This window comes from Sceloporus occidentalis, unplaced genomic scaffold, assembly GCF_023333645.1.
Source record: "Sceloporus occidentalis isolate IW3139 unplaced genomic scaffold, rSceOcc1.0.p SCAF_247, whole genome shotgun sequence".
In the NCBI taxonomy this organism is placed as follows: domain Eukaryota; kingdom Metazoa; phylum Chordata; class Lepidosauria; order Squamata; family Phrynosomatidae; genus Sceloporus; species Sceloporus occidentalis.
In genome coordinates this window covers 821,196-828,825 of record NW_028317227.1, presented here as the reverse complement: position 1 = coordinate 828,825, position 7,630 = coordinate 821,196, and positions in this window count along the sequence as shown.

Below are 7,630 nucleotides of genomic sequence, written 5' to 3'. Positions count from 1 at the left end.
ATTTTTGGACAGAGCGTTAAATCATCTTCATTCTTAGTGTTAGTCCCTGAAGAATGGCAAGTCGATAACCTTAAATAGAACACTTGAAGAAACGACTAATTGTAAATATTTATGTGTGTGTCTGAAGGGAGTTTCGATGTCGGGTTCTTCAGTTTAATTTAATCAAGTTCTTCAAATTTAACACCTCGCCTGTGGCCTGTTTTTTGTGTTTAATTACTTATTTTATCCCATTAGACGCATGCAATGTACTGCCATTAAACGCGGGCGATTAAATTTAGTGTAATTTATCAGCAAAATGAACTATGAAGTCTTCAGCTAATCCATCCCTGTGAAACCTGTATGCAGTCTTTACGAATGAGCGCTGTAGAGCAGTGACTATTTGCTCCCTATGTCTGTTTTTGTATTATCTGTTCCTAAATCCTCGTAAATATAGAGAATAACCTCTAGGATAGATGACCCAGTGATATGTATGATAGGAAAACACATCTTTTCTTCGCTTTTTTTTTTTTTTTTTTTTTTTTTTTAACCTTGTCTGTCCTTTTTGTAGTTTCCATGGGAAACATATTTTTTAGGTTTATTAAAAATAAAACATGCCAATGTTTCACTTTTTATTTTTCATTAAGTGCCAGCATACTCCGCAGAGCTGTACAACTTAAATGTGAGAGGGATACGAAGCATACACATTTACTGATGCGACACCTTGTGTGACACATCTTGTATGACACATCTTGTATGACACCTTAATGCCCCAGGGAGATGTCTTGTGTGGATTGTACGCACAGATGTGTAAATTGTGTGTATGTTTCAGGGTTTTTATGAAAACTGCGTCGGGTACAGGTGCTGGATATTTAAACTCCCACAAGCAACGGCTTCGGAGAGAGGACATTCCCCTGTGCTCCAAGTGTAATGAGATGCCTGAACAAGGTCCCTGATCCAAGCGTGGCACTACGTGTGTGTGTGTGTGTGTGTGTGTGTGTGCGCGCGCGCACCCAGGGCAAAATGGTGGCTTGCTGAGATCTTGTGTTACAGGAAAGTTAATGGGGGGGGGGAGTATAATTTGGAGCTGCACCATATGCCTCCATTATTTGTTGCCTAAAGTTATGTCTACAAAATTTCCTAATTGCATAAAATTTCTGCTTGACTCTAGGTAAATGGTATTGTGTGATGTTATTTCAACACCCCATTGAACTGTAGTGACACTTGTGTTGAGAGAAATTACCACTTTTGCTACATGTAGTTGCGCTATGTATCCTAGGCTGAGGTCTGCTACGGATTATTACCTCCTCCGCTCTGCGGTGTTTGTTTTTATTTCGATAAAGGATAACCATGATCTATTACAGTAGCCAGAGTGCAACTTTCCTATGGAAATTTTTTGCCATTCCGCAATTACATAGAATTGTATAAATGCTTTGTATCTGTCCAGTTGACGATGTGCACTAACACATTAACATTATTTTTTTATTAAAAAAAAAAAAAAAACAGTAAATAGAAAAATAAAAACTTTGGCGTGGTAGAACCAAAAGAAAACCTTTAGAGTGGTAGAGTAGGCTCAACATCCTGGATCTGATACCTGCAGGTTTGGTTATCCACGAATTAAGGTACCATAGATATATCAGATACATCTGTCATCGCTTTCAAATGGAGCCAGTCTCCTGTATGAATGAAAGATAAATATTTCCCAGCCATTTAGCCCAATCGGGACATCTCTTCAGACTGACATTCTATGTGCTAACTATGCCCTGTCTCAGAAAAAGAAACCTTACTTGATAACTCTGTCCATGTAAGGGGATTTGGGCTCTTGCAGTATGGTGCAACCATATGACCTTAGCTGCTAGCAAAATTTAAAATACTTAAAGGCGTTGATGAAGGGCTGATATCCTGTCTGCAGATTTGCCTATATTGATACCTCTGATCAACTCCAAAGTGTTGCAATTGCTGGTCACGTCCACCGCATGTGATAAAATTATCTGGTTTCCCTAAACTGCCTCCAACACGGGTGGAAGGAAGTATGTGATGTGATTTTAAGTGTTTCTAAAGTGGACCATACTCGCACAGATTCATATCCATTTTCTCTGTATGTCTTCTGCCGGGGTGTGTGCATCTTGCTTTTTGTCTGAACATGTCAATTAAAAAAAAAATTAATAACCCATCTACACTGTGATTAAAAAGTTCTGGAATGGGTGATTCACGATGTGAAACTTCCAGTACTAACAGGGGTCAAAAAGTGCTTTTCCTGTAATGACCGAAAGTAACAATTTTGAACATACTTAATTTTACAGGAGCAGTAATTGAGGTGCAAAAAACTGTATCTTGGTGTCCTTCAAAGCTTCTATTTTGAGCTGAATAGAAACTATCGATGAAGAAAGGTGGCTGATTTGGAGGTTTTGTATCTGCTGGAAGCGGAGATGCTGTGTAATTGCAGAGATGCAGCTCACATAGCACCTCTCACCCCTTTCCCCATTCACTGCAAAGCAGCCATTTAGAAGGGTGGCTGGGGAGGAGATGATTTGGAATTGGAGTATGTTTGTAATGGGTGTATGTCCATTAGGAGGATCTTACTGGTCAGGAAATCCTTTGCATGGTATTTTTAAAATATCATTTACTGGATTGATTTGGTCGTCCACACTACAGAGCCCTAATGTACATTTCAATGAACTGCTTAATTGAGAAGTTGTCCAAGACGCTGTCCAGTTCCAGAGGTGCTAGATATAACTGGGTAAACTAGAATGGATTAGAGCCTAATGCTTGCCATAACCTGTCAAATGAGGAGTGGTGCAAGCTGAAGCCAAACTGGCTAAAATGTGTAACTGTAGAGACTTGTATGGGAAAGTCTGGTGGTTTGGTGGATGAGTCTACCTCAGCTTGTGGAGCAGCTGGGTCACCTCGCCCACCTCCACACCTCGATGACGCCAGCTAGTAACTTCTAAAAAGAACGTGAGAGATTCCTTTAGCTTCAGAGACCTCTCTCTTCTTAACTAAGGATTTTTAGACAGCATGAGATATTATTGTCACTTTCCAGGCTCTCATTGCAGTATGAATATGTTAGGGCTGATATTCACAGTTCATAGTGAAACGAGGCTTTTCATGTTACAATAATGGTGATTATAGCAGGACAGCAGTTTTTAATTGTGGCAACTCATACTGCATTCTGCAGAATTATTTGCGTTGTGCAAATAGATTCACTATAACATCCAAGGAGTTCCATTGAAAGAATCACTTTGGAGAATGTATGTGTCTCCTGCCAGGTGTTACCCTTAATACCGTATTTGCTCGATTATAAGACGACCCTGATTATAAGACGACCCCCCAAAATCTGAATATTAACTTAGGAAAAAAAGAAAAAGCCTGAATATAAGACGACCCTAAAGGAAAAAAGTTTTACCAGTAAATGTTAATTCATGTAAACTATTTTTTTAAATAAAAGCTATGATTGAGAAAAATATTTTTTTTGTTTTTATTTCCTTGTATTTTCCAACCTGTCCCCCAGTTACGCACATCTGCCCCCAGGCTTGCCACACCAATATGGCACTGTGGCCCATGATATGCCTTTTAACCCTCTATATGCCACTGTGCCCCATGGTATGCCTTTTGACCCCCTATGTGCCACTCTGCCTCCAGAAATGCCTTATACCCCTATATCCCATTCTGGCATTTAGGGGGTTAAAATGCATATTATGGGGCAGAGTGGCATATAGGGAGGTATAAGGCATTCCAGGAGGCAGAGTGGCATTAAGGGAGTTAAAAGGCATTGTATAGAGCACTCTGCCTCCAGAAATGCCTTATACCCCTATATGCCACTCTGGCATTTAGGGGGTTAAAAGGCATATTATGGGGCAGAGTGGCATATAGGGAGGTATAAGGCATTTCAGGAGGCAGAGTGCTCTATTAAATGCCCCCTTAACGCCACTCCAGAAATGCCTTATGCCCCCATTTAACACACACACACACACACACACCCTATACCCCCATTTAACTAACACACACACACACACACACTCTCTCCCCCCCCCCCCTCTCACCCCTCTCCCCCCCCCCCCTCTCACCCCTCTCTCCCCTCTCAGCCCTCTCTTACCGGTGCTTCCAGCCGGGGCAGCAGGTTGACGTCGCCTTCCGCTGCAGCCGGAAGGAGGTGCAGTTGGCAGGGGGGGTTTGTATGCGTCCGTCGCGTATACTTTCCCCGGCTGTCAGAGATCAGAGTTCCCCGCACCGGTGCGGTTCCGGTGCGGGGAACTCTGATCTCTGACAGTCGGGGAAGGTCTACGCGACGGACGCAGACAACCCCCGCTGCTAGCCACACCTCCTTCCGGCTGCAGCGGACGTTGTCTACGCGAATCGCGTAGACGTCAACCCGCTGCCCCGGCAGTACAGCAGGAAGCACCGGTAAGTGTGTGTATGATGGGGGGGGGGTGAGACAGGAGGATCCAGGTCCCCTGCAGCGGTGGGGGGATCTGGATCTTAGTCTCCTAATCAGACCTCTATTTGAGGTCTGATTAGAAGACGACCCCGATTAGAAGACGAGGGGTATTTTTCAGAGCATTTGCTCTGAAAAAAACCTCGTCTTATAATCGAGCAAATACGGTATTTATTTAGACTCTCAAGCTGAAGAACAAAAGCCAGGAAGTTCCCTTTGATTCAACCATTTGTTTGAATTATAGTGTTATTTTATTTGGCGTTCTTTCTAGGTTTTTGTTCATTGATGTTTAAATATTTTTTTTTCCTGAATTAGCATGTATCATTAGCTAATCCTTCAAACAAATAATACATAAGCGATACTAGTTATTATAAAGGCTTGGACTCTACAATTCCATTCTTTGGAGGTCAATAAGATATTGATGTAATGACAAAGCAATGTATTCACTAATAAGGAAATTAGTAGGTTGATATATCAATTCGCTTACTTCACTAAGCAATATGAAGAACCAACGCCAGCGAGATTGTCTAAGAAGGTTTTAGCTGTCCTTGCATAATGTATAGCGCAGTAAGTGAGGTGACTTTAGAGAAATCACAATTATTTACCAATCAGTCCCATAGGGCCATCCCAGTTCTTGAAGAAGGAGGCTTACCTGGGTTGCCATTATTTCATGGCCCACTCAGTTCAGCTGCTTTTGGATTACATCATTTCGGGGAAAAAGCATTTATTTTGCCACGTTGGACCATTGTCTGATGTGGTGCAGAAGGATTAGTTGGTGACACCCTTTGCATAAATATCAATGACTGTACCAAGGGAATTGAAGACGAAATTCCGGAGTCAAGCATTGGCTTAAATATTTCAACATCACAGCAAACTGATCAACCACAACCAAATAGTTTTCAAATGTGTTGGAGAGTTGTGTCTGGTTTGGTTGTTCAATTACGTTATGTTCCCCCCAACTCCACATAATGTCTTTTTGGCCTATCAATTTTGTTGATGCAAACTGATGTTTGTATTTGTTATAAACTATTTTCTATATTCTGAGTGATGCCTATTTTTAGGATCAGGAAAAGCTTTGCCTTGTGTACTCCTAGATCCTTTCCTCCTTGTGACACAATGGCTTTGTTAGTTCATTTCATTCCAGGTTTCCTTCATGCATTGGTTGTGGATTAGTGAAAAAGGCTATTTTTCATAATGGATATAACAAATAACAGTCTCTTTTCGATAATTGTAGATTGCGTACGCAAAAGTGAGATAACCACTCCACAGGAATCTAGAGACAGAAATCCTCCCTACTTTGTTTTTAGGTAATTCAAGCTGTTTTGGGGTATTTCACAACCAGACAATTCCACAATGAATCATGAAGGAAGGATTCTTGCTGTTTTCCCAGGAAATCTACCACTAACAACCGGTTTGTTTTGTCTGCTGCCTTATAGACGTATAAGTGAAAAAGAGATTGTATGTTCACTGAATCTACTACCACTGCACATTTTGTTCCTATTCATATAATAATTGATGTACAGTATATCTTAATATGAGATGGAAGAGTTTTATTATTAAGTATTTAAATTCATTCATCGGTAGCCAACATTTTACATCACTTTATCTGAGTATATATAGAGTTCACTCTTAAACAGTATACCCAATTTATGTTTCTCGCATATTAGCTAAAGGTGAAAACAGAATAAATGCATTTTGTGTTGATTATATTTTCAGGCTTAAGAGGGTTTTCAAGGATAGCTGGGGACAAAAATAATATGGAAAATATATTTCTATTAACATAACCCTAAAAAGAAGTGGGTTGTTTGCCTAGAGTGACCCTGATGGAAATCAAAAATGTGACTAGACCAATCATCGCAACTCAGATGAATGTGTATAAATTCTTGGAGTGAGCACATGAATGAAATATTGATGCATGAATCATTGTTTGTGCAAATGCATCAAGAACAGGGCGAGTTTGTTATGAATGTGTTAATAATTTCCAATACGTTAATGGATATTTGTTTGAGTATCAGACCTTTTCTATCACGGAAGTCGCTGGCTTTCAGTGTAGCTGCTATAATGTATCTAGTGCTAAGTGTATATTTAGTGCAAAGTTTTTTTGTGTAGGGGAAGTATTTCTGGGAAGAATAGTTTTTAATATTTTGCCAGGATTTTTAAGAAGGAGTCTTAAGTCTATATCTAGCAAGGAAACCAGTGTTTAGTAGGAATGAGCAGTAGTGTCCCATTCTTTAGGGATTAATATTATTCTGGTGAAGTCAGGAAGCATTTTTTAAAAGCGGATTTGAGTGGCGTGATAATGTGATGACACACAATTTTATTGAATTGTGTTATTAATCAGGGGATCTCTGGAATGGCTGTGAGTTTGTGTGTGTGCATTTATGTGTGTGCGTTGGGGGTGTTTGTGAGATTTGATTAAATGGGCAAGCAATCCGACTTGTTCACTTATCTGTATAGTTCAATCATTTTGTATTTGAAGCATAAAAGGTATGCGGTGTAAAGGAATATGATGAAGACCAGTTTAGACTGGTAAATTCTTTTGAACTTTTTGCTGTCTTGGTCAATTAAATGTTAAGCTTCTTTAAGTTGGCAGGAGATTTTGTTTTAAAAGTTTACAGTGTGAAATATGAAATTATGTTCACTCATGGGACTTCTATTGCCATATTCCAGTATAGCATGGATTTATTTTAGGTACTAGTTTTTAAAGCTTCCAATTAAAGGACTGCATTGGGAGGCGGGTGTGGGCGCTCTTTCTGGGGCTGCGGGCGCGAGCGGGCGGTCAGGCGCTGTACCTGTGGGTCCCGGTTATCCCGCGCAGTCCCGCAAGGATGCCTTCTCGCTGCTCCATTACAGTGTCTCCTATCTTGCTTTGCCCATGAACAAGGCGGAGTCACGTGATGTGATGTCACTTCCTGTGACTCTGCCTTGTTCCTGGGCGGAGCAAGAGAAGAGACGCTGTGAGGGAACAACTCGAGGGCAGCCTTGCGGGACTGCGCGGGAAATCAGGTAAGGACGCGGGCATGATTGGCCACAAATGGAGCGGAACACCCACATTGCGGGAGCGGGATTCAAAACAGCGGGAGCGGGATTCAAAAAGCAGTCCCGTGCAGGGCTCTACTTCCAATGATGTCTGGGGACTCAAATTCTGGTGATTCATGAACATACCTGGGAACTTGTGGGCTCCAGCTACCCAGAGACTACACTTGGAGGACGTGACCG